Raw genomic sequence first — 26,015 nt, forward strand, 5'->3', positions numbered from 1 at the left:
GTCGTCGCCGTAGCGCCGGCGGCAGGCATGCCGGTGGCATCGGAGCACAATCGTTTGGTCACGATTTCCCCCTTCCCGCCGCCATCACCGCGGCGCTCGCGGATCGTGAGCTGGATCAGTGCTGAAACGTTTGCTTTCTTGCTTGCCTGGTCTTGCTCGCAGTGCTCCACATCGCGTCTGTGGAGCGCGTTGCGCCTTTTGTTTGCCTCGGCCGCTGCATTTCGACAGCTTCTCGCGCGCGCGAGCCCGCCGCTGACCGAGCAAGAAAGGAGGAGAGGATAGTGGCCACCTCCTTTTATACGAACTACCCGCCGCCACCCACCCTCGTCTACGCCACGTGGTGGTCGCGGCCGCCAAGGCGCGCACACAACCACTGGTTCTGTGCGCGCGCCCTGAGTGTGTGTGTGTCCGAGACACGCAAGCAAAAAGCACTCTGGCCGTTTTACGCAACTGGTCGCTGCCTGGCTCTGAGAAGAAAAGGCAACCGCTTTGTTTCACGTCGTCGTCTGCATCGTTGTGGACGTCGTCTGCTCCTTTCACCGCACCGCCGGACGCCAGACGAACGCTTTTTTTTTTTTCTGTTCTCTTTCATCTTCTCTAGCGCCCAATCCCGCCTTCTAGCTTGCTCTCCTGCTTACAGGAACGGCTTTTGGCGTTCGTTTCTTTTCTGCCTTCGTCTCGTACAATGAAAGGAAGGAGAAATAACCTGGCGTTGTTGGTCAGCCCAGTCACGTCAGCGCGGGGGGGGGGGGGAGGGGGGGGTGATAACCAGACGGGATTAGTTGGCGAAAGTCTCTGGCTTAAGAGGAATGCGTATAGTGTTCAAACGGCAACCGGATGCCAGCTTTGGCAACGTGATCGCTTTCCTACTGGCAGCACGCGAATACCGCCGTGCCATAGCAGAGGAATAAACAGAAAAGAAAGGACTTGAGAGAAGGTGGGGAGAGAGAGTGAGAAATACAAGCCTGGACAAACGAGTGTCTCATGCAACGCGACGCAAGCGCTGCCTTGCAGGAGGGCCGCCGGTAGAGACTGTACCTCGTCGCTGTAATCAGCTCCGGGATCTTATTTCCATAGAGAACGCACTCGCTTCGTGTTTTTGGGCGGAACAATAGAACTGCGCCACTGGACCACGCAAGGCGTAATGGGCTAGCTAATAAGCTACTCTGACATCAGGTGCTCAGAAAGCGTTCTGTGCTATTTCACAGAGAGAAGAATAAAAAATAATCCTGCTTCACGCTCGCTAGGGAAAATGTTTTCGTAGTACACAAATTTCTCACGAGCGATATATTATAACAAGAACTACGAGTAGGACCACGGCGGATTATACTTCCATTGATAGGATAATATCAAGCGAATAATGTGAGCTATTTATTTGCTTAATATAAACATTCGCTGCTGTAATAAAAGGTTTTGTTCTGTGACGTGGCCAAGCGGGTCTGCAACATGAAATAACCTGCGTAGCTTTACGAGTTCCTTTGCTGCAAGACCATGAGTTGTGAAACCACAGCGCTTTAACACACTTAGCAGATCAGCTGAACAGTTTTGAAGCAGTTGGGATTTATATGCTGAATAGCGCTGCGACTTCGTTTGTAACGGAAGAACATTGTACGTAGCTCGGCACTTATTCAGGAAGAGTCTACTGCAGCCGGATCATCACGTGAGCAGGTGGTGCGGGCTTAAGTATGACTTTATGCAGCGGTCTGCTCCCGAAGAGTCAGAGAAGACGACGAAGAGTGATCAGCACAAGAAGGAGAGGGTTCTGGAGAGTAGGAGATTAAGTCGCGAACGACACCCGTCCCTCTACAGATATGTCTCAATGAATCACTATAGCAACGCTACGTCTTGGCACAGCCGACATTTGACTACCCTAAAAAAATTAATTACATGAAGCTTTGGGAGGGTATCGAAGAAATGAATTTTATCCATGGCAAATACCATGTTCCAGCTACAATGGTTTCCAAGATGCTGCATCTCTACCATAGCACCCTAGAATCGGGGGGACATGATGGTTTCTGGCGCACACACAATAATCTCGTTAAGGTATTCACGTGGCCAGGCAGGAAACATGATGCCAGAACCTTCATCCCAACCTGTCATGTGTGCCAGATGTATAAAGTCAAGTTCGAGCAGCCCACAGACATAGTGGTAACTACAGAGCTTTCAAGTGTACCGTTTGAAGTCATTGATTTGAATTTCGCGGAGCTCAGAAAGAAAGCAGAAGGCGTGGACAAAAGCCTTCTTGATGGCTATTGATGAATGTACAAGGGTGCTTACGGACAGGGCAGGAAAGGAAGATGCCATCAGCGCCACCGTTCTTCTGAAGGCTGGGTGTGTTCGACACAGAGACCTTAGTGTGCGATAATGGAACTGCCTTTCGCAGCAAAAGGCTTGCAAAGTGGGCGGCGCATAAAAGAATGACAATCAAGTTTTTTACCTTATCAGCCAGCTGCTAATGGCCCTGCCGAAGGTGCTATACGAGACACCACACAGCACATAACAATGTATCCGAACTTTCCAGGCGGTCGGAAGTGTTGCCGTGAAGCAGCTGTGAGACATCAGAACCGTTCTTGCACGAGTGGTGTTGGATGTAACCCTCTTTTCGCTGCCTCAGGGAGTGTGCCTATATTTCTAGCGTATTGCGAAGTGGGCCTTCTTGATAACCTAAAGCTTTCTGCGAGCAAGAAGAAAGTACGAAAAAACTAAAGGCATATAATAATCTAATGAAGAAGAACTTTGACATAAGACGCAGCAGCGACATACCGGACGTACAGCCTGGCGACCTGGAAACCTGGAAAAGAATTCGGATTTCCATTGACAAGTTCTATGGACCATTTCAAGTAATCAAGGCTGCCACTCAACGGGGTATCCTGAAGACTATCTGGTACTTGGGAGTCTGGGCAAACAGAATACGTCTCCATCAGTAATGTATGCAAAGATTAAACCAGGAGGTCTGAACAGTGGAGTCGTAGTGAAGCGGTATGCTCCTGAAGAGTCAGAGATGACGATGAAAAATGATCAGGAAGAAGAAGATTCTTGAGAGTAGGAGATCAAGCGGCGGACGACAACCGTCTCTCTACAGATAAGTTTCAGTGAAGCCCTTTGGTAACACTACATTTTAGGTAGGCTCAGATTTTATAGTACGATATTTGCTAAACGAAGTTGTAAAGGACCTGTTTCCGGATCCGCAATCACTACGCGTGCAAGCAGCCCGCAATAGCATAGCCTTTTAGATTTCTTTCTCTTACTCTGAAGCAACCTACGCGAGGGCACGGATTTGGACACCACGCGGTAATTTCATAAGGATGGCTCCCCTTTAGGCAGTGTCAATTTATGGGCAAAGCAATTAATCATTTGCCATATCTCGGAATATTTGCGTCCCTTTAAATCTTTGCCCGGTACTGCAGTGTAACACTTAGTTCCTCGTACTCAACAATATTTGCATGCATCTGGCAACGCATTGCTTCTTAGCCATTGCAACGGTGCATCACGTACGATCACCTTTCAACTGTCCACTATTGACAAGCCCCTTAGCCGACCGGAGCTGCTATTCTGCGCATTCTGCCATATTGTAGAATGCGCCATCTTGCTCAGTTCTGATTGGCCCAGAGGGCTGCTATGGCCTCTCTGATTGGCTAAAAAATGCCACCATTATGGTGGAATTCGTCGATGTCTTGATTAGTAGCCCCGACATGCATTTGTGAGCTTTATTACACGTGTCAAATAATGTAAATAAGCGTATATTTTACCAAACGGCATCCACGTAGTCTTTCTATTTCATTCTGTTTAGAATTTAGTAAATATCCGTTTTCTTCTTAGATGTCCGAAGGTCTTTTTTACCGAATATTTGTATGCGGGTGGATTCGGAATGTTCGCTATTCCAACAACCCGTAGTATATATATATATATATATATATATTTATATTTATATTTATATTTATATATATATATATATATATATATATATATATATATATATATATATATATATATATATATATATCTATATATATATACACACAATGTCCGGAAAGTAACTGCGTGTACAGCGAAAAAATAAACAAGGATACGATGATAATTGGGAATGACGAAGAAGTTCCACGTGCGATATGATAACGCGATGCAAGCAGTTCGTCTAATAACGTCCGTGGGGTGCACTGAAGGGACGGGATCATCTGAACAAAGACTTCGCGCACTGCAAGAGCTACAAAGAGCCATTACCCAACGCATTGCGCGGATAGGTCCAGCAAGCTTCCATGGAGTGTTTGAAAATATGCCTCGTCGTGAGCAGACACGTCCTCAAATAGCCAGTGGTGAACGTTTACAGCACCTCCTGATGTGAACACTGCACTGCCGTAAGTAAAACTTAAAAATTTTAAGACCAGCAGTTTTTACTGCACAGTTGCTTTTAGAAAACCCCATATATTAGAAAAAAAAAAGAAAAATGAATTGGAAGTTGAAGCTGGTCTTCGTCCCTCCTCTTGTCTTTGTACGGTTTCCGCGATGCGCATTTCGGAGCAGGGAGGTTAACAAAGTTGGTGCCATGCTAAAAAAAAAACAAAAAAAAAACATAGAAGTCATTGAAATACCCACCGCGATGGCTCAGTGGCTATGACGAATGGCACCACTGAACACGAGATCGCCGGGTCTATTCCACTTGCAGTATAGCCGCATTTCGACGGGGGCGGAATGCAAAGAACACTCGTGTTCCGTTCTTTGCGTGCGCGTTAAAGAAACCCGGAAGTGCAAAAATTATTCCGAAGCCTTCCACTGTACGGCGTATCAAAAACGCACTGTGAAGGCTCACAAAGTAAAACGCCCCAATTTTTTCTCATCATTGAAAGTATTTTACTAAATATAAATAAAATAGTGCTAGGCGACCCTAATATTTGACTGAGGTGGCTCTTCGTGGCACTCGCACCTCGGAGTTAGTTTTCCTTAGGTTAACTACAGCCGAACGCAACGCACGAACCGAACTCAGGAGGCAACATTTTCCTATTAATTAGCCGCTTAAATATCATGCCACTTGCTGGTATGTGGCGTCATTAGTAACGTCGTTACTTCCGCTTTCTACTTCCGGGTTTCCAGGAATTTCGTCAAAGTCGTACTCACTTGGCGGGTCTCCAAGTCTACGATGCTGCTCTTTCGTGTACGGTAATCGGTGATTCCTAATTAATTCTAATTATTTCAGACACTTCAATAACTCAACTTGTAATTTAACTTAAGCTCTGATTTTATATCTATAACGAAGCGCACGAATTTGGTACTGTACTATTATTTTATTTCTTCTTTTATTTATTTTGGATTTCCTCCCCGGACGTCTCGGGAAGTGAACCGAAAGTGCTGCGCAAGAACCAAGAGTGTCACTCAACGCTCGTGCCGCCAATAATACGAGATTGCCGGTATTGCTGTCGAATCCCCATTCCACTTTTGATGCTAGAATGAGCAGTGGGGGGCCGGTCAAGTGTAGTAACGTGCGGCGCACAAATTGCGTTTAACATTTACCTCGAAATGCGGAAGTGATCACGGACCTTTCGGATTGAAATCGTTTACCTCAACATCGAGGCCCCATCCGTGGATGTACAAACGAAGGTCACACCATCTATCCTGACAAACACTACCCTTGGCGCTGTTTTCATCACACCGACTCCACATCCTCGTCAGTCGCGCCGCACGCCTCAGCACGCGTCTCGAGACTCGTGGACGCCGACGTTATTAATCCCCGTCTTCACCCCTTGGGGTCAGCCTCAATTCTGTGTGCAGGCCACGGAAGACCGTGTCCACTTGGGGGAGAGGGGGGGAGGGGGGCGCATGTTGAGTGGGCGGCAGGTGCAAAGCGTCGCCGACGCGTGCGAGCGGGATATCAGAGAGAGGGTGCGTACAGCTCCGCGGATACAACGTAGCGTCGCTCCTACGTCAAGGTTGCTGACACTGCTCGCGCCGGTGTCAAGATTCGCGCGTGATCCCTCAATCCGCTTCCTCTTCTTCTTAGCCGCGTGCACGTTGCTCTCTCTCTCCACCGGCTGTCCGGCAGCGCCTCGGGTAAGCGTCCGGCGCCGACGAGAGGACTTCGGAGCCACGAATATCACACGCGCGCACGACGCGGTACGTTACCGCCAGTCGCCATCGCGTGGGTACGCGTACGGGCGCTGCGCGCACGCCACGATAACGCAACGCGCCAGCCGGCCCGAGGCACGAGGCCAGACGTTGTAATACGGGCCAAAAACGTGCGCGGCGCGTAAGCGAGACGGGAAACATTAAGATGCGCCGCGCGCGCGCTGCCCCGCGGTGTCAAGGCATGCCACGGCGGCTCATCACTCAGTACGCTATACTAGTAGTAGCGGTAGTTTAGGTGTACAACTTGCGAGACATTAGGCTCACCCGTACAACTCTCTCTATCTCGATTTAGGTATTCCTTAACTTTTTTTCTTTTTTCGTCCGCTTTCGCCCGTTTCCGTGAGGGTGCTGACTCGACGTATGGAGTTGTTACACGGCCTTTGTTTGTACACTGCACGTCTACTCCCTTTCCCTCCCTTGCGGAGATGCGTGTGCAAGGAGACGATGAGGCAGCCACTCACACGAACGGCGTGCCTTCAGCGCAGCTGTTCGCCTTAGCGCGCGCCCCCACCGCTTTCTCCTTTGTGAGGCGTCGTGACGATCCCTGGCCGGTGCCCTCGATTTCGGCGACGGTGTGCGCTATTGACGCGTCGAGCTATATTTCGACCCCGCCGTCTCTTTCGACGTTGTTTTTTAAGGTGGCGTGGCGGTGGCCCCCTGTCGACGCCTATACGACGTCTTCGTGATCGCCAGCGCACTGCGGGGGGGGGAGTAGCTTTCAACGGAGATCGGGTTCAGTATGGTTCGACGTCTATAGCATATGCTCGCCCCGTGCGAAGAATAACAACGTATATGCACACGCGCACAGCGTAGGCGAACGGGTGAGAGATCAGGCGCGGCGGAGAATGTCCGTTGACCCCGCGCCGATTGGGGTTGCTTGCGGAAGGCTTGCCGCAACAGGAAAAAAAATGACGAGGCGATGAGGAGTCTAAACGCGGGCGCGGTTATTCTACCGGCAGTCACGGACGACAGTGTAGGCGCCACGCGAATCCTACAGTAGAGGCTACGGCTTCTTTCCGAGGCAACACATTGACCGCTGGACATTCGCCGCGATCCATGACGCAGAAATAGCGCTTATCTCGTACGAAAGGTGTGGTAAGCATGACGCGCTTCTCTGCAATATCATCAAGCAGAGCGCAAAACTGCTGTCGTCGCGTATCCGACAACTCGGCAGACCGCGCCCCGATTCCTTGCCCCATCACGTGCCTCTCTTAACATTAACACGTTAATGGCGGTTTCCATTTCCCCATACGTCGTCATTTCATACTCGCCATCCAGGCTGTCACCACCATGCGCGCCTACTTCGACTAAACCAGGCTAGGCGCCAGCCCACGGCTACGTGCTTGCCGGAGCTGTTTAAGAAAACAAACCTTGCAAAAATTTGTACATAATATACAATATTACATTTCCAAATTAATAAGGACAGAAAAGAGTGAATGAAGCACAACAGGGTTTCATTAACGGCTTCTGTAAGAGAACCAGTGGCGAGAGTATACTCGGAAGCTGTCATTTTTAATCGCAACAGTGACAGCCATTAAAAATTCCATATAGGGAAATGGTTATGAGTACTACATGTCCAGGCGAATTTATTCTATTCCCATTTTATGCAAATCCTTCGGCCTTCCCTTTCTTTACCGGCACGTTGACTCTTTTCGCTTACCAATATCCAATAGGCTGCTTTACATACCGATGTTTTCTAGATGTCAGTGCTTCCGCGATCTACTTCAGATTGAAGGGTGTAGATTGCATTAGAACACGTTCAGTTGCTTCCGCGGCTAGCATGTGGCAGCCAGCAGCAAATATTATCTCCTTTGTGAAACTTTCGCCGTGCTCAAGTGCCTAGTCTCAAGAAGTACGGCGTTTCACTTGGAGTTAGCAAAAAAAAAAAAGTGAGTTTTTAACTCCAACGTCCACCTTGCGCTTTAGTGGCCTGATAGGTATGTCATAAATATTGCGGAGCATAAGAGCTCTTTGCCATTGGCGCCAATTTCGCTAATTATATGTGCAACATCCCGATTGGCTAGCGTTAGCACATACTACCTTGCTAGTGAAGGTAATATTTCGCATGGTGGCGAGACATACGTATTTACTTGCAAGCGTGTGTCGTTGTTCTCTACCCGGTATTGAAGATACATCGATAGCCCAAGGTTCCTAAAAACTCGCACCGGATCACTTCCCCTTCTATTCGGTCAGCCATTATTAAACCTGAAGCTTGCTTTTTGCCCTCAGCGCTGAGAACGTTGACAACGCAATATCTTTACTGACTAGTTATAATAGAAAGCTTTAGGTACGCACTCCAAGCAGCTCGATCAAAGGAGCGTTGCAGAAATCTACAAGATGCACGGGGTTTCACGAAGAACAAAGGGGGGAATATTCATGTTAAAGCAACGCGAAACTAAGAGTCTTCGAAAGGTGGTGATACCAGGTGGGATAATCGGTCGTGTTTTCGTTCATTCGCGAAGATTTCTTTTTCAGCTACTTTTTTGGTGCAGCGTCGTGGTCTCCTGGGTCATGTTATGCGGGTACACGAAGCAAAGACGAAGGCAACGAAAACCATACAGAGTAATTTTACGAAACGTAGCGAGCTGTGCCAAATTGACTAAGTCGTGCTGCATTCAGTTTGACCTGAACATTACTTTTCTTGGAAAATACTTATTAACAAATAAATTGACATCAGAAATATTAACTCGTATTATCATTTCGCGCTTCCGTAAAAGAAGTGGTCGCTGTTGCCCTGTAAACAGGCGTGACACTTAAGAAATACTCATAAAGAGGGCGGCCGAAACCACCCTGAACTTACAGCACATAACACAGGCTTTATATATTCATACCCGTCCCCGCGCGCAGGGTACCAGGCTAGAGAAATATACCTCATGCCAAACTATGCCTTTCTTCCCGTTAGGTATTCTTGCCACGCTCGGAGAGTCTTTTCTTTTTCAGTGGTGGCCTAATTACGCTTCTTGGACGAGAAACCGTCTGAGCACGCCAAATCTTGCGTCCGGACCGTGTTTTGGCAATGGAGCCACGGTGCTAAACTGCAAGGCTCGCCCCGTCGACATGGTGACATCAGGCTCCTGTTTCTCCAACAGCTAGCCGACGGACTCCGACAACAACTGCACCATCGTAGAAGGCCAAACGACTGAAAAGCAACGAAGACGTGAGCAACGAAAGACGTGAGTGGACAATGCCCCACGGGACGACATACCGCGACTTGCACGATTGCCTATGTGCCTCTCGACGTCTCGAGGAATAGAAATTCGGTATACGCAGGCCAGTTCTGAACAACTATCTTGTTACTCTGGCTCCTATAGGAATTACCCAAGGGTCGTTGAACGGGAAAAAAAAAAAAACGTGGTTACGTTGGGAGTAGCGACGCAGGCCGCCTTGGAAAAAAACAACGAAAACCATGGGCTTACTTTTAACAGCGGAGCTGTGCTAAGTAGAGCCTTCGCCGTCCGGCATCCGGTGTCACGCAGGGAGGCAGGGGGCAGAACGCGTGCCGGGGAGGAGGGAGGGAGGGGTATAGGAGCAGGTGCTTCGCCGGCGCGCGCGCTTTCGCACCGTGGGTTCCGCTCCGCGCGAGTGCAAGCAGGAGCAACGCCGACGTCGCGCATATCCCGAGCTTCGAGAGCGAGAAGCGTAAGCGAAGCGCCAGCGGAGGGAAGCCGCTACCGCCGAGGACTGAGAACGGGAAGCGCAAGCCACGCACCAGTGGAGGCAAGCCAACCGCCCCTTTCAAGAGAAGGCAGCCTGAGCCAAGCGCCAGCAGAGGCAAGCTGACCCCCAACTTAGAGAGCAGTAGGCCAAGCAGAGATGTCGACGCAGAGAGATTCCTCCCACGGAGGGTGCCGATGGACGGTTCAAGAGAGAATTCCTTGACCGTGAGTGCGGCCACAGCTGCAAGGTGTCTGATAGACTGTGGGTTGATCAGAACCTCACGCAACTGCATAGTGTGCAACAACGAGACAAAAGATTCATGGAAATCGCGCTAAACGCTAGTTCAAGCTTGAGAACACGAACACCAGCTTCGCTGTTTTAACAGCTTTCACTGCGTGGAACTGGCTTTACTTTTTTAAAGCATGAAGTGCTTTAGCTTCCGTTGTCGGCGACCTTCAAGTGACCATCAGCCACAAGTCAGAGCTATTATCCGGGCACTCAAACAAAAACACGCGGGCGAGTTGCAAGAACAAAAAGAGATCATCCGGGCAACCACTCAAAACTTTAAAAAATACGGTCTCGGTCCCCCAAGACTTTGTACGGACCGCATTACATACGTCTGTTACGGCCCAAACAAGTTACAAAAAGTATTGCTTCCGAGTTCTTCCGACCTTTTTTCACAATATAACTCAAGCTGTAACTGCTAGTATGCTGTAGTTTTCTTTGTTATTTTCAATAGCGACGTTCAAAAGGCAGATAGAGGGCACCATACACTTTATTCTCATCTTTTGGCGGTGAGACAGGACGTGAGTTTTGCGTCGCCTCGAGGGATGGCGCCACGCTGCGTGGCGTTTACTTCAGGCGCTTTTCTTTTAGCTGGGCGGTGCTCTCTGTCTCCCTGGCGTCTTCAGCTGCCTGTCGCACCACCTGCAGCCGGTTTTATTCTAGCTGGGCAGGTATTGCCAAATAGTCTACCGAGATGTGGCCAGGCATAGGTGGCCGATAGGGTAAGCGGCGCCCCCACATAGAGTCTCCGCAACACCACTTCCTCTTGGCGGGTAAGGCCGCCTGGTAGGTTTGAACCACACGGTGGGATTAAATGTCGTGCGGCGCGTCCGAGAATCCTTGCGGTAGAGGTAACTGCCCTGGTGGCCGCTTGGACAAGGTGCCTCCAAAGTGGGTGGTAAGGTCACTGTGTGTAGCTGTGTTACCTTGTATGTGAGCAGAAATAGTGTCCCTTGGCCTCTGTATCCGAAGTGACCGGGAGCCTGTGCAGTGATGCGGTGTATTTCGTCTGCCAAACGGTGGGCATTGTATACCTTCCTAGTCTCCTTTCTTTTAATAGAAGCCCACTCGTTCATCGTGTACGCTGATCGCACTCGGTCAGGCATCATTTCCGATGTCGCCATTGACTACAGCAACGAAGAATGTCGAATGATTCTTTACTCAACAGTGAAGGTCCTCAACTTTAATCACTTAATCACTTCCAGCTTATTTTCAAGGGTAGTGGTGGCGAAAAACTTTATTGTGGTGAAAAACTTTATTGTGGAGAAAAACTTACGCTCTACACGATCACGTCAAGGTCGGTCAGGCAACCGGTGCGTCCTTATGTGCCCCGACCACTGTAACGCGACAAATGTCTAAAGTTCGACCGTGCCAGCGCTGTCTGCACAGGCCTGACGGCATGCCTCCGCTGGGAAGACAGCCATGACATACATTTGTGCACAACAAAAGAAACGAAGTGCTCCAATTGCGATAGACCAGACGAGGCGAATTTCAAAGATTTCCCCAATTAGAAAAACGAGGTAAGCGAAAGTTGCGTCAGAACTTCTGCCACGATCATTGTCGAGTATAATGCGTTAGCACTGAATCAATATAGCAGCACAACGCATTGGCGCCATCAAAACGAATTATGTACAAGGTGTGTAGTGAAGCGGCCCTCCTCTTTCGTGCTTCCGTAAGAACACACAGCGCAATCAAGAGCCGCCGATGCGCAGCATGTGCATGGAATCCGAAATGCGTGGCGCACTAGTGCGAGGCGAACGCTCAGAAAGGCGTCATACGACAACCGGACTCCTCTTTGGCACTCCTTTCTGGACACGCTGCGCCATCTATTGGCACTGCCGAGATGTCCATGCGTGGCCTCAGAGACGAGAGGCGGTTGGATCGCCGGTGCATGCAAACGTTGACAATTGTTCCCTAGCTTGGCCGCACATTCAGTGGCACATATTAATTGACCCTAGTTCGCGAGAGGTCCATTGAAGAGTGGCACATACCTAGCGCATTCATGGCGCAGCTCGCTAAAGAGTTCGCGCGAAATCACTGATACGCAGACTCTACAAATTTGCCCTTGGAGTGCCAAGTAGAGCTTGTACTGAGAGACTTTTGGCTACAGGTACCTTGAATACTTTTAGTGAGCTCGCAGAAGCCCACCTGACCGCTCAATACCAGCGCTTATCGAACACCCACACTGGTAGGCACATCCTAAACTCCCTAAGTATTGCCCCAGCACCCATGACCAGTGATAAATTCAATATTCCCCACTCGATACATGAGCACTTTCATATCCCTCCTCTCCCTAAGAATATGCACGCTGTTCATCACGAACATAGAAGGCAACAGCGAGCTAAAGCCCTGCAGAAAAAGTTATTTAACTACAAAGACCTGCTCTATGTCGATGCCGCAGAGTATCCGTGTGGACACAAATTCGCCATATCGGTCGTTGACTCCACTGGCAGTATTGCGACGGGAGCATCTATTATAGCCTCTTCGGAGGAGGAGGCAGAGGAGGCGGCGGTGGCACTCGCCGCAACAATACCCAATTACTCTGTCATAGTAAGTGGCTCCAGAACTGCCATACACAACTTTGGAGTGGGTAGAGTTTGCAGGACAGCCCTAGCCATTCTATCTCACAATCCGCCAGCCCAACTTCTGAGTTTAATCTAGACACCTGCTCACGCAGGCCTAATCGGTAATGAAGCGGCCCACCTAAGTGCTCGAGCTTTCACGAACCGAGCACAGGCTAGACTAGGGAACGGTTCAGACACCAATAATCTCCCTCCAGCATTCACCTCCAAAGACAGATTACTTACACACCACGACATTTGCGGGCATTACCGCCTAGGTCGCCTAACCCTCCCTCCTTTAATGATGCGGTCGTCACGCGTACACGAGGTACTATGGCGTAAACTACAGACTCGCACTTTTCTATCTCCTGCCTTACGTGACAAAATTCACCCGGGAATATACCCTACTTCAGCCTGCAAGTTTTGTCCTGCTAGCAGAGCGGACCTTAACCACATTATGTGGCAATGCAAGAACCACTCCCCGCCCCCTAATCTTTGTAGAGCTTTAAGTAGTAGGGAGCTGTGGGAGGCTGCCATGCGCAGCTACAACCCCGAACTTCAGGAAGCTATCCTGAGGTGGGCTGAGGTGGTAGAGGAGACCTACCGCGAGTAGGATAACCTCGCTCGCCTTCTTCCCGCACCTCCTTTCCCTTTAACATGGCATAAATAAAGTTGTCTCTCTCTCTCGCGCGAAAGCCGTTCGTTTAAAAGCGGCACATACCCAGTGCATTTGTGGCGCAGCCTGCTAATGCATCGCGTCGCTGTCCTTGACGAATCCTTGCAACCTGGGCTTGCTTCCGCACAGCATCGGATGAATGTAAGACATTTTCTTACAGCGAACCTGTATATGCTTAGGCGAAACGCTCGTGGTCTCACCACAGGAACCCTACTGCGGGGGTAGGAGCCATTGTTGAGGGGGTGTGACCCATTGCATTCGTCTTACGTGACGGACTGACAGATGTCTCGTTGGGTAAGCATAGAAATGCTTACGCCTTTAAAAATTTTACTGCGAAGCTCTATATGCCACGCGAAACGCTCGCGGTCCACCCACAGAAACTATCCGGCGGAAGGGGCGGCGGCCCGCCATTGGCTACGCCAATAGTGACGTCGTTTCTCTCTGGCAGCAAAAGTGTGGGGCGCCATTGGCTACGCGGTTAGTCACGTCGTTTCTCGCAGCATAGTACTCGCGCAACAGTCTCTCTCCGATTTCACAATAGGTTCAGAAATGTGTCTTCGTCATTAATTAAATGAAATGTGCGGCCCCGGTGCATCACGTGATAGCTACAGTGCATAACCGAGTCATAAACACTGTGATTAACGCATTACGATAAAACAAGTCCGTAGCATAATTCACAAATATCTTGATGAACTCGCTGGATTAACACAATGAACCACTTATTGGACCCCTCCATGATGGTGATTATGCGAAGCCCAATGTGCGGCATTTCAAATAAACAACGTAATCAACCCAAGCCAAACGTCTGCGTAACCTCATTAAGGAACATATCACAAGAAACCAACAAACACTGACACCAAGGACAACATAGGGGGAATTACTTGTGCTTAACAAATTAAAATAACGAAACGATACATTAATGGAAATGAAAGTGGATGAAAAAACAACTTGCCGAAGGTGGGGGACGATCCCACAACCTTCACATTTCGCGTGCGATGCACTACCAATTGAGCTACCGCGGCACCGTTTCCCCATCCACTTTCTAGGGTATTCATGTTTCCTAATAAACCTAGGGAGTGTTAGCCAGCGCCACCACTCACAGACCTTGGCGGTGGATGTAGAACATCCTTTCTGCCGCAGGCGTCACGAGAACGTGATCTGTTTTGGGAGAAGGCAACCGGTCAATAAACCCACACATGCTACCTGAAGGCATCAATGTTGCCGGATTCGAGACCGTCGTTATGTAATAAACGGGAAGAAAGGGGGTTAAGCGAGGGGGCGATATTTATTAGTCATAACATACGAAGCCAACGAACGCTGACACCAAGGACAACATTGGGGAAATTACTTGTGCTTAATAAATGAAAATAAAGAAACGATATATCAACGATATATTAACGACTAGTTTTCTTTTCATCCACTTTCATTTCCATTAATTTATCGTTTCTTTATTTTCATTTATTAAGCACAAGTAATTTCCCCTGTGTTGTCCTTGGTGTCAGTGGTTGTTGGCTTCTTGTGATAGTACTAATGAATATCGGGCCCCTAGGTTAACCCCTTTTCTTCCCGCTCATAAAGGAACACAAAGACGTAACCAATAATTGAAGAGGAGGAGAAGGATTATAAACGATAGGAATTAACTCAGCAATTACCACCATGGCCGCATATTTCTGCTTCACTGGTTTACCATCTGTACCGTGTGCATGGGCCGTAATCTTTTGTTTTTCTTCTCGTCATTGTAGAGCGGCTCATTCCGAATGGCACATGCCTATTTACTCAAGTTGGCGTCAGTGAGGTTCATTGGAGACGAGCACAGACTGAGTGGCCCATACCGAGTGCTCCAAGTTGGCGCCAAAGAGTTTCTTCGAACAGCGGTGCCTACCCAGCGTGGATCCAGGTGGGTGTCAAAGAGGTTCGTTGAAGAGCGGCACATGTGTACACATTGGCACATGCTCGGAGCCCAAGTTGGTCTGATGGTTGGTTTCGAAGCCTGTTACCTGCGTACAGCAGCGCATGCGCTACCGATTCCACCACTGACTACCACTCACCCAGGTAGGCAGGACAAAATGTTAGATACAAACATACATACATACATACATACAAACATCATCGTCATAATCATCATGATAAGCCTATTTTTACGTCCACTGCAGGGCGAAGGCCTCTCCCTACCATCTCCAATTACCCCTACATTTCGCTAGCTGATTCGAACTTGTGCCTGAAAATTTCCGAATTTCCAATACAAAAATAGATAGATAGATAGATAGATAGATAGATAGATAGATAGATAGATAGATAGATAGATAGATAGATAGATAGATAGATAGATAGATAGATAGATAGATAGATAGATAGATAGATAGATAGATAGATAGATAGATAGATAGATAGATAGATAGATAGATAGATAGATAGATTTCGTAAAGTATACAAAGAATGCAACAAATTTGTAAGGCCAGATTGTCACACAGAACGGTGCTCCATCTGAGGAGACCGTCGATGTAAACAAGGTATTATGTAAACGTGAACGTATTATGTATTATGTAAACGATGTAAACAAGGTGTACAGGAACAAATGAGCGCCCCCTGAGTTGAACTCCCCAGGTAAAGCAAGAATTGGGTTAATCGGCCTCGGTTGATCTTCCAGGTACGTTGCATAAAGCGTGTTTTTTTTTTTATGCACTGGTATAGTTTTGCGAAATTGCAAAACTGAGCATTGTTTCATTTTGGGGGTGAACTTGAGCCTTCGGGGGGGTGCAGACGCCTTGTCAGGCTTTTTTACCTTTTCATCTGTCCCCTAGGCCACTCTATATTCTTATATTCTATTGCAGAAATGAGCATATGAAGCACCGTGTTCATAGGGTCATTTCCCCTTACCCCAGTGCAGGGTAGCAAATCAATATCTCGTCCGGTTTACCTTCCTGCCTTTCCCATCCCGTTTATCTCGCTCTCTCTTTATTTTCTATTTGCATGAAATAAACTTCTAATTTCAAAGCGAACAGCTCAAGCCGGGGCTCGAATGAGTGGCCACGCTTGCCGCCACGGACTTCGGAATGTCACAACAAGCAACGACACTGCGCCGACACATCCCTTTCGGACTCTGCCATCAAGGGCGTGCGGCGACAGAATATCGACGCCCTCAGGTGACGCGGACAGGTGACGCGGACAGGTGCGACAATAATGCACGCTACAGACGACCTAGCTACGCTGCAGTATAGCCTCGACCCTTGGCCGCGAATAGCGCACGTACTGTGAAGCGTGATTCTACACGCTGCCCATGAAACAGTACACTGCTCAGCTGTCATAATGCACTTCCTCTTCACTCCGCGCTCCTCGAAACCCGTTCTTCAGCGTGCGGTAGCAGGCTAGAGGAGCCTCACTCAGGCCGACCTCTCCATCTTTCCGCCAGTATATTTTCCATTTCTCTTTTTCTCATTAAAGCTTCCTCTGTGTCCCTCTCGTTCTGCCTCTGTTGATGTTGCGGAAGCTTCACGGCCATGTAGCACGACTAAACCTAACGTGTATCAGAATATCTGTGCACAGAGCCCTCCATGAAATGGGAGCACAAACAAGTCAGCGGTGCACAAGAAAAATCTTCAGTCAGCGAGGATCGAGCACAAAATCTGGAGCACCACAAGGCCCGGTCTTGTAATGTAATTTTCCATCCTTTTCGCGCTGCCAGGCTGTTCCTCTGTTATCGCTGGAAGGGTGGCAAAAAAATTATTATTATTTTAAATTCGGGGGTCATATGTGTTAAAACAACGATGTAATTATGAGGAACGCCATATAGTGAGGGTTGGAGTAGCTTTGACCAACAGCACGCCATACGAGCGTTTTTGTGTACCGCCTCCAGAGGAACGGTGGCCGCCGCGGCCGGGATCGAACCCGCAACCTCGAGCTCAGTATAGTGCAACGCCATAGGGCGCGTTAAGTAGGGGAGCTCGAGCGCTGCCCTAAGTTAACTATAAACGGCCGAAAGATACTTCCGGCGCCTGATGAGGGAGCCTGTTCTAGGCTTTCCATCCCAGGAGATGGTGCTCGTGAAATCGCGCTCGCTTTGGCTTCCGGCACGGTGACGTGTTTTCCGTATTCATCGCACTTTCACCCTTTCAAGACACAGTTGGCGATTTGCGCGCGGTTTGGTTTCGCCATCGCGCTCTACAATTTCGCGGGAACGGGAAGAGGAGGAGGAGGAGGAGGAGAAACATTTATTAAAAAGAAAGGACAAGCAGGTGTCTTTCTGCTTGTGCGGGAGGCGCCCTTAGTCCAGGGCTCCTGCGGCTCTTGCTGTCTCCCGGGCCCGCCGCACCAGTTGCTGCTGGTTACGAGGGTCCGAACTAGTCAGCACGGCCTCCCACTGTTCGGGTGTGGGGTTGGGTATTTGCGTGGCCGCCTTCACGTTGGGGCACGCCCATGTGGTGTGATACAGGGAGGCGTAATCATTACAAAGGGGACATTTGTATGATATAGTGTAGGGTGTATTGCGTGTAGTCTGCTTAAATGGGGGTATGTGTTGGTTTGTAGTTGTCGCCATGTTACGGCGTCTTCACGTGAGAGGGTCTTGTGTGGAGGCGGGTATTGTCGTCTGTTCAATCTGTGGTGTTGTAGTATGGCGTTGTATTGTAAAGGTACGGGCTCCATGGATGCGGCCGTATCCCTCTCTTGTGGCACCCGGGAGGCATGAGCTCGGGCTACAGCGTGCGCACGCTGATTTCCACGGAGGGACTCGTGTCCTGGAGTCCACACTATTTTAACGTCCGGGAATTGGGAGGCTTGTTTGAGGGGTCGGTGGGCGATTGAAGATATTGTGCCTCTCGCGTAGCTACGGCAAGCTGCCTGGGAGTCAGTAATAATTGTGACGTACTCGTTGGTCGGACTAGAGGTCATGGCCAAGGCGATGGCTGTCTCCTCCGCTACGAGGGCGCTGGCAGTGCGGACCGTCATCGAGACCACCTCTTGTAGGTTATAGTCGACAACGGTGGCCGTCATGGCTGCTTTTTGGGGGTACTGCGTGGCATCTGTGGAGACTGCCATATTTTGTCTGTAGAGTTTTTGCGCGAGCTTGGCGACGATCGGCATGATGTTCCGGGTGCATGCTTCTGGGGATAGGGGCTACCTTGATATGTTCCCGGAAGTTGGGGGCCAGATGGATTGTTTGTTCGTGGCCCTTGCCATGTGTGGGGTAGCTTAGGCGCGCTAGGACCATTCTTCCTGTTGGTGTGAGGGCTAGTCATTCTCGTTGGCTTGTGAGGTGGGCGTCTATAATTTCTCTTATAGTATTATGGACTCCTAGGGCTTCAAACGTGAGTGTCGCTGTTCCCGGTGGTAGGCCGAGCGCTTGCTTGTAGGCTTTCCGAAGAAGTACGTCTAATTGATCTAGCTCCTTGGGAGTGAGGGGCAAGTACGGGGCAGCGTAGGCAATGCGGCTGATTATCAGGGCCTGGACGAGCTGTATTATGTCGTCTTCTTTCAGTCCGTATTGTTTGGTGGTGATACGGCTGACCATTCGCATGATTTGGAAGGTGGTCTGCTTGAGTCGTTGGATGGTGTATGTGCCTCCGCCGTCCTGTTGTATGTGGAGTCCGAGAATGCGGACGCGGTTTACTGTGGGTATTTCTTTGTCATCGAGGGTGAGTGTGATGTGGGGTAGTTCATTGAGTTTTCTTCGTGAATACTGTAGAACGACTAATAGTTCTGACTTCTCGGGGGAGCACCGGAGACCACTTGTTTTTGCATATTGCTCGACGACGTCGGTCGCTTGTTGAAGGGCGTCTTGTTTCTCTCCTTCGGAACCAGTGGTGGTCCAGATAGTGATGTCATCGGCGTATATTGCATGCCTGATTCCTGGTATTGCGTTGAGTTTGTCAGGTAATTTCATCATAGCAATATTGAAAAGGGTGGGTGATAGAACAGCCCCTTGTGGGGTTCCTTTGTTGCGAGTAGGTAACGTCGGGGATCTGAGTGAGCCAATGCCTATTGTGGCCGTGCGGTTGCTTAGAAAAGCGCGTATATAATTGGAAGTATTACGACCACAGTTCGTGAGGCTTAGGTTTGTAAGGATGGTATGGTGAGCCACATTGTCGAAAGTGCCTTTGAGATCGAGTGCTAAAATCGCTCCGGTGTTGTGCGGTGAGATGTGTTCAAGGACTTGTTCCTTCAGCTGAAGAAGGATGTCGTGGGTAGAAAGGTGGGGCCGGAATCCGAACATTGTTTCGGGAAAGAGGTCGCTGGATTCTAGGTAAGGTTGAAGCTGGTTCAGAATGACATGTTCCAGAAGCTTGCCTAGGCATGAAGTCAGTGAGATTAGTCTCATATTTTCTAAGCTGGAGAGTTTGCCTGGCTTCGGAATGAGTATGATGTCCGCGTGCTTCCAGTCTGCTGGTAGCGTGCCCGCTTCCCTGTGATGATTAAAGAGGTCAGTGAGAGATTGAATGGTGCCATCATCTAAATTGCACAGGAGCTTGTTATTTATTTTGTCCTTGCCTGGGGTGGTGTTTCGTGTGAGTGCATGGAGTGCTTGTTGCACCTCAGTGATAGTGATCGGCTTGTCGAGGTCGTAATTGTCGCTCCCACTGTAGGTTGGAGGTTGTCCTTGGGCGGGCTCGAAATCGCCTATGTACCGCGCCCGCAACTCCTCCAGGATTTCGTTATCAGAACCCGGATGGCTGTGGAGGATACGTTGAATTGTTTGTTGGCTAATTGCCTTGCTTTGTGTGGGGTCAAGAAGATGGCGTAGCAGCGACCATGTTTTGGCCGTGCTAAGATTACCCTGCAACTTGTTGCATAGTTGTCGCCAGTTGTGACGGGTGAGCTCTCCACAATAACATTCCGCGGTTGCCGTGAGTTTCGCTATACGTAGTTTCAATTTACGATTATGTTTTTGGCGCTTCCATCTCCTAACAAGGCCTCGACGTGCTTCCCAGAGGGGAAGAAGGTGCGGGTCTACGGCCGGTATGTCTGTGGTGAGTGTGATCTGTTTTGAATGTCTGGCTACGTCTTGTTGGAGCTCTCGTACTCACTGCTCGAGATCCGTAATACCGGTTGAGGAGTCATCCGCTCGCTCTTTGCGAAAAGCTGTCCAATCTGTGAGTGTTGTCTTTTTTATCGGGTGGCGTGCATGCGTAACGTTCAATGTGGTGGCAAGTATGCAGTGGTCACTGCCCAGAGTTTCCTCCGTGTTGTGCCAGGCAGCTTGCCGTATCCCTTTAGTGAGGGTGAGGTCAGGGCATGTATCTCGGGAGACGCTGTTTCCTAGACGTGTGGGGTATGCGGGGTCTGTGAGGATGGTGAGACGGTGCTGCTGTATCGTGTACTGGAGTGCATTGCCTTTTGATGTGGCTGTCGTGTAGCCCCATGCCTAGTGAGCCGCGTTGAAGTCGCATACAATCAGCAGACTATTATTTTTGGCTATGGCAATCGCTGTAGGCATCAAGTAGTCGAACTTGGCCTGCTTCTGCTTGGGTGGGCTGTATATATTCAGCATGAAAAGGCTCTTTCGGCCTCGTTGGAGTGGCAGGATCTCAATTAGGTTATGATCGACATCACTGCCGTCTATTGTGTGTTGTGTGGTTGTGAGCGTTTTAGATGTAAGTGTGGCCACGCGGCTTTCAGGCGTGGTGGTATGTGTGTTGTAGCCAGATTGAGTTGGGTGTGTGCCTGTTTCCTGTAGTGCGATTCCGCTTGGTGTCGTTTTGGCGTTACTTATGTACTGTCTCAGTGACCCTTGCTTGCGTTTGTAGCTGCGACAATTCCATTGCCAGATTATGAGTGGGTTTCCGTTCCTGTGGTTGTTTTTGCTATTCGTCCTGGCTGACGGGTGGATCGGCAGGGTGTCCCTGCTCTACTTCCTGTTGTACTAGTGTTCTAACTTTCTTGCGTCGCTGATCTTTTGCGAGCCGTGTTTCTTCAATAACACTTGCCAGTTGCTGAATGCTTTGTTGCATTGCTAGGAGCTGCCGCTGCAGTACATCAACTTTCTCCTCGACTTGTGCGATTTCTGTTGGTTTTGCTGATTCCGCGAGAATCATCGGTTCAGAACGTTCCGAAGATGATGGCATTGAGGGTGGGGTTATTGGTGTGGAATGCTGAGTGGCAGTACGAGTGGCGTATAGTTCTGCAATCTGCGTGCGAGGTTTGTTGTTTTCTTCATGAAGGCGTTTGTTTTCTTCTCTGATGGCCTTTAGCTCAGCTATAATTTGCAGTTGAACATCAGTATTGTTTATGGGTGAAGAATTGTGTGGGGTGGGTGCTGCGTGTAGACGCGATGACAGGGTGTTGTCTTGGTGGGCTGTGTGAGAGGGGAAAAGCCGTGCTGACCAGCTCACCGCTTGTGATCCCCGTACAGCAGGTCCGCTGAGGTTCCGGGTCCCTCCTTGTTGGTTCCGCGAGCAGGAGCGAGACCTGGAGCGGGAACGCCTCCGTTGCTGGTCTGTACGTGACCGAGACTTCGACCGTGAGTAGTCCCGGTGGCTGGTCCTTTGGGATGCTGAAGATGCCTTCTTCAGTCGATCAGGGCACTCCTTGGAAGCCGTAGGATGAGGCCCCTGGCATAAGGCGCACCGGGGCTGACAGGGGTGGTCCTGAGCGGGGTTCCGTGTACCACACTGGGGGCATACGTTTGCTTCTGGAGTTAGGCATACATCGGTCCGGTGGACGACTTGGTGGCAGATGCGGCAGAAATGCGTGGTTGGTCGGTATGGTTTGCATCGCACTTCACCGCTGTAGTATCGCACGCAGAAGGGTACAGCCTTGCCAGTGAATGTGATCACTGCCGCAGCGGTTTGTCCGAGCATACGGGCATGTAAGATTTCTCGGCCAGGTGCATAGAGTCCGTTAAGGAGGACTTCTGTGGGAGTTCCTGCGGGAATGCCGTGAATGACCCCTGTGACGGAGCTGTCGGTTGCCGCCACGTATGCCGTGACTGCAAATTCTCGACCGCCCAGGTGAATTGTAGTGATGCGACGGATGCTCATAGCTAGCTCTTCGTTTGGTGTGCTAGCAATAGCGATGTTTTGAACTGGGTCGATTCTTACAGTAAGGGTCCGCACGTGTTCAGTAGTGGGGTGCGGACATGCCAGCTTGATGCCTTCAGCAACCTGTGGCGTGGTCCAGGTGGCAAGGTTGAGTCCTTCTCGGGGGCGGATGATTACCTTGAGGTCATTTCGGGGTAGCGGTGGGAGCCGGGCTTGTCGGGGAACCGATGGGTGTCGGAGTTGGAGGGGTGGATTGGTGGGAGTCGATGTTTTCTTCCGACCGTACTTAACAGTGAGCCAGTCTCCGCCGGCAGGTTCATCAGGAAGTGGGATTTGTGCGTGCTCGAGATTCATCTCGGTGCCATCATTGGTGGCCATTGTAGCGCCGAACTGGGCCAAGGTCTTCGGCTAGACCGTACCCGTCGTTAGGCTTAGCTGGGCGGGCGCCTCTTGCGAAGTTCAGAGTCCGGTAATTCGTGGAGCAAGCGACTCACAGTATAGCTTTGGGTGTCCACGTGTTCCGCTCGACGTAAGGAGTCGCGCGAGGCTGGTTGTGGCGGCGCTGACGTCAATTATCCAGGGTTTAGCGGTGTAAAGGCGGAACCCATGTAACCCATGTAACCATATAAGGGTTGTAAGCGATGTAAGGCGGAACCGGGAAGCTGGCTGCCTGATCGCTGCTTGTCAGGCGCACTGCTAACGAAACCAAATAGTCCTTGTTCGGCCACTATTGGTCGACCGCATAATTCGGAACGTCTAGGATCACAAAGCTCTTCCCTCCTCCTGCGATCTGCAATGAATCGCTACAATCGGCATATTGCGGCGTAGAAACGATTCGTGTGGTGCAGTGTGCCTCAACGCCAACACCTTGCAACGTAAAAATAAACCGTCGTGACTACCACCGTCGCCGAGCTCGTCGAGCTCGTCGAGCTCCTCTTCTTCGACCAAGAACTGATGCAGGTTCTCAGCGCGGTGCCATGTTCACAAAGCACGCGAAATGCGATAGCGGATCGCGCTAGCGGAACGCTCCTCGTAGGGCGCGTTCTCGCGAGCAGTCGCCCGAAATCGCCGTCGTCGCCCTTGAGCGACACGCTCCGAAGGCGTCGCGCCCGAGCACACACGAGCGCCTTACTTCGGAGCGCGGCAATTTAACGCACCCGCTTAGTCACTGGGCTGTCCTGGCCGGTGGCAAGAATGGAAAATGAAATCACTCGTTTTAATAGGTGGCGAAGAATTTCCTTATGGGACCGTCGCGTGTAATGCACGCCTTCCGCAAACAAGCACGGAAGCAGTGCGTGCAAGAAAACACTTAAATTCGAACTACGCGGCAGAAATACTAGTGCAGGTATTAAATTACGTGCAATTTCCTAGGAAAAATAACTCTAAGAGATAACTGTGGCCTTATGGTCGTTGAGCTAGCATGAGACGGTTGGCTAGAACATGTCTAATCTTCCGTCTTTGCGACTTCAAACGGCCTCGCGGCTTTATTTTAGGCGCTTTATCTGCCTTTATCTTCTTAGATTACGAAGCAATCTTGTATTTATAAACGCAGAAGGCAATAGAACTGCGCGCATGGGCAGAATTACGAATCCTGTGAATTCTAATTACGAATTGTTGCAGTTACAACGCAATATTTTGCTGAAAAATGAATTCCTAGAGTGACAAATCCCTTTGAAGCCAGAAGAAAGTTTAGGGAAATCCCTGTATGCCAACCATAATTCCCTGGCTGGCCGAACCACCGTCCATGCAGCTGTCATTGACATGGGCACCAGAGTTGTCCCTGGTAATTTCGGTTAGTAGCAGGAAACCCTACGGACATTGACACGTCGCTACCGGTGACGTATCGTTGGCTCCGGACATCTGCCGGAGGGCGCTCGCAGCTTCACGTCTTCGCCGTTGCGCAGTCCTTATCGGCGCCGTCCTTAATTCTCCCCCGAACGCCGCCGTCGGTACTCCGTTTCGTCACTTCCCTGCGTCCGCTGTCTCGCGCCTGTAATCTTTCCCGACGATTGCGCGCGCACGCCAAGCCGCTTCGCGACACCTCCCCGCCCCCCCCCCCCCCCTCCTCACCGCCCTCTTGGCACAGCGAGTCAGGGGGGCGTCTGTGTCGGCTCTCTCGCGCGTCGCTCCCTCCGGCCGCGGGTCGTATCATCCGCGCCCCGTCGTCGCACACACTCGTATTGTCTTGTCATCCGGCGCTGATGCGCGACGAGGGTCTAGCCGAGAGAACGTCGCACCCTCCCTCGCCTTCGCGGCCAGTGGCCATCGGCGCCGGTGTCTGCGGCCGAGGAAGGGCTCCGCGGAAAGCCGCGGGAGAAACAAAGGTGAGAAACGAAGGCGAACGAAAAAGCGAAGTGAAAAACACTCGCGCCGTCTTCCGCGTCCGGTCGCCCTTTCTCTTTCCCTCCGTCGTCGTTGTCCGAGAAGAGACCGAGCCAAGCGCGCACGCTGCGTTTTGCGCGCTATGCACGTGGACGCCGCCGTGCGTAACCACCCGCTCCGCGCGATGCCTCTGCGGACTGATCTCCGCCACAGAACGTTTCAACGAGCTGAACTGTGACGGCGCAATTTGCGTCGTATTTTGCGTCAGTTTGCTTAAATATCATGCGCCTCGTGGTGGGTGTTCCCACGCACCCATTTCATCGTATATCAAATTTCTAGCGCTACGACATTGTGGGATTTCTTTCTCTGTTTCTTTGATTGCGTTTCCGTCATCGTCATACAGGTTCTCGGGTCTCGACAACGTCTGTGAGGCCTTGAAACCATTACTGCATTGCAGAAATAAATCTGACCAAATGAAAGAAATGAAAAAAATAATTTTGCATGAACCATTACGGATGATGTGGACAGAAGAAATCAAATGAACACACTACCAATATTTTCCAAATGTGCACTGCTGACCAGGATAACGGTGTTTGTAAATAGTTGGACGTGGGCCATAAAAATTAGAAATAAAAAAGGTCGTAGTTTCGTCAGAAAAACGAAGCACCGATAACGATAGCAAATTAGTAGATAGCTACTAACTATGAAGTAAGAATATAAGTTTTATCGGCCGCGTAAACTTGTAAACATTCGTTTAGTAACGAAATTAACAATGATGTAAATCTGCAAGCGCAAATTAATGACGATGCACAAGGAAACAGACAAACAGAGATGGCGCTGTCTCTGTGTGTCGCTCTCTCTCTCTACGTCCTCGTTCAGTCGCGCTCCCACACTCTATCATCGATTCAAATAACCAGCCCGCGAACGTGTTTTAACTAAATTAACAACCAGGGTGTCCCGCGCGCACAGGTAAACATGAACACACCTAGCTCGATGAGCGCGGAAAATCGCTGTCAAAATCCTGGAGTGAGGAATCGCAGCAGCAGCGGCGATCAAATTGAGCTTCGTCCAATTCTCGCTTCAACGCGAACGAAACGTAGAAAGGCACAACGCATACGAAGCTACTGGCCACTACGCGCACTTTGTAAACATCGCACATCGCTTTGAAGATGAGGCCCACGCGGGCGCACACTTTGGCAACGTGGCAGATCGCTTTAAAGATACGGCGCCCGCACGGCCGCGCCGTAAGCAGCAGCCGCTGGAGAACCCCCCCCCCCCCCCCCCCTTACTCGCCTCAGCCCGCGCGACAGGAGAGGTCGCGCTTCCGGCCCGCCTTCCTCGCTTGCACACGCAAGATTGAGCCGCGTTCGCAGGCTCCCCTCGCACGATTTCACTCGCACATACAGCATGCGGCGCATGGCGACG

Source organism: Dermacentor andersoni, chromosome 3 (assembly GCF_023375885.2).
Source record: "Dermacentor andersoni chromosome 3, qqDerAnde1_hic_scaffold, whole genome shotgun sequence".
In the NCBI taxonomy this organism is placed as follows: Eukaryota; Metazoa; Arthropoda; class Arachnida; order Ixodida; family Ixodidae; genus Dermacentor; species Dermacentor andersoni.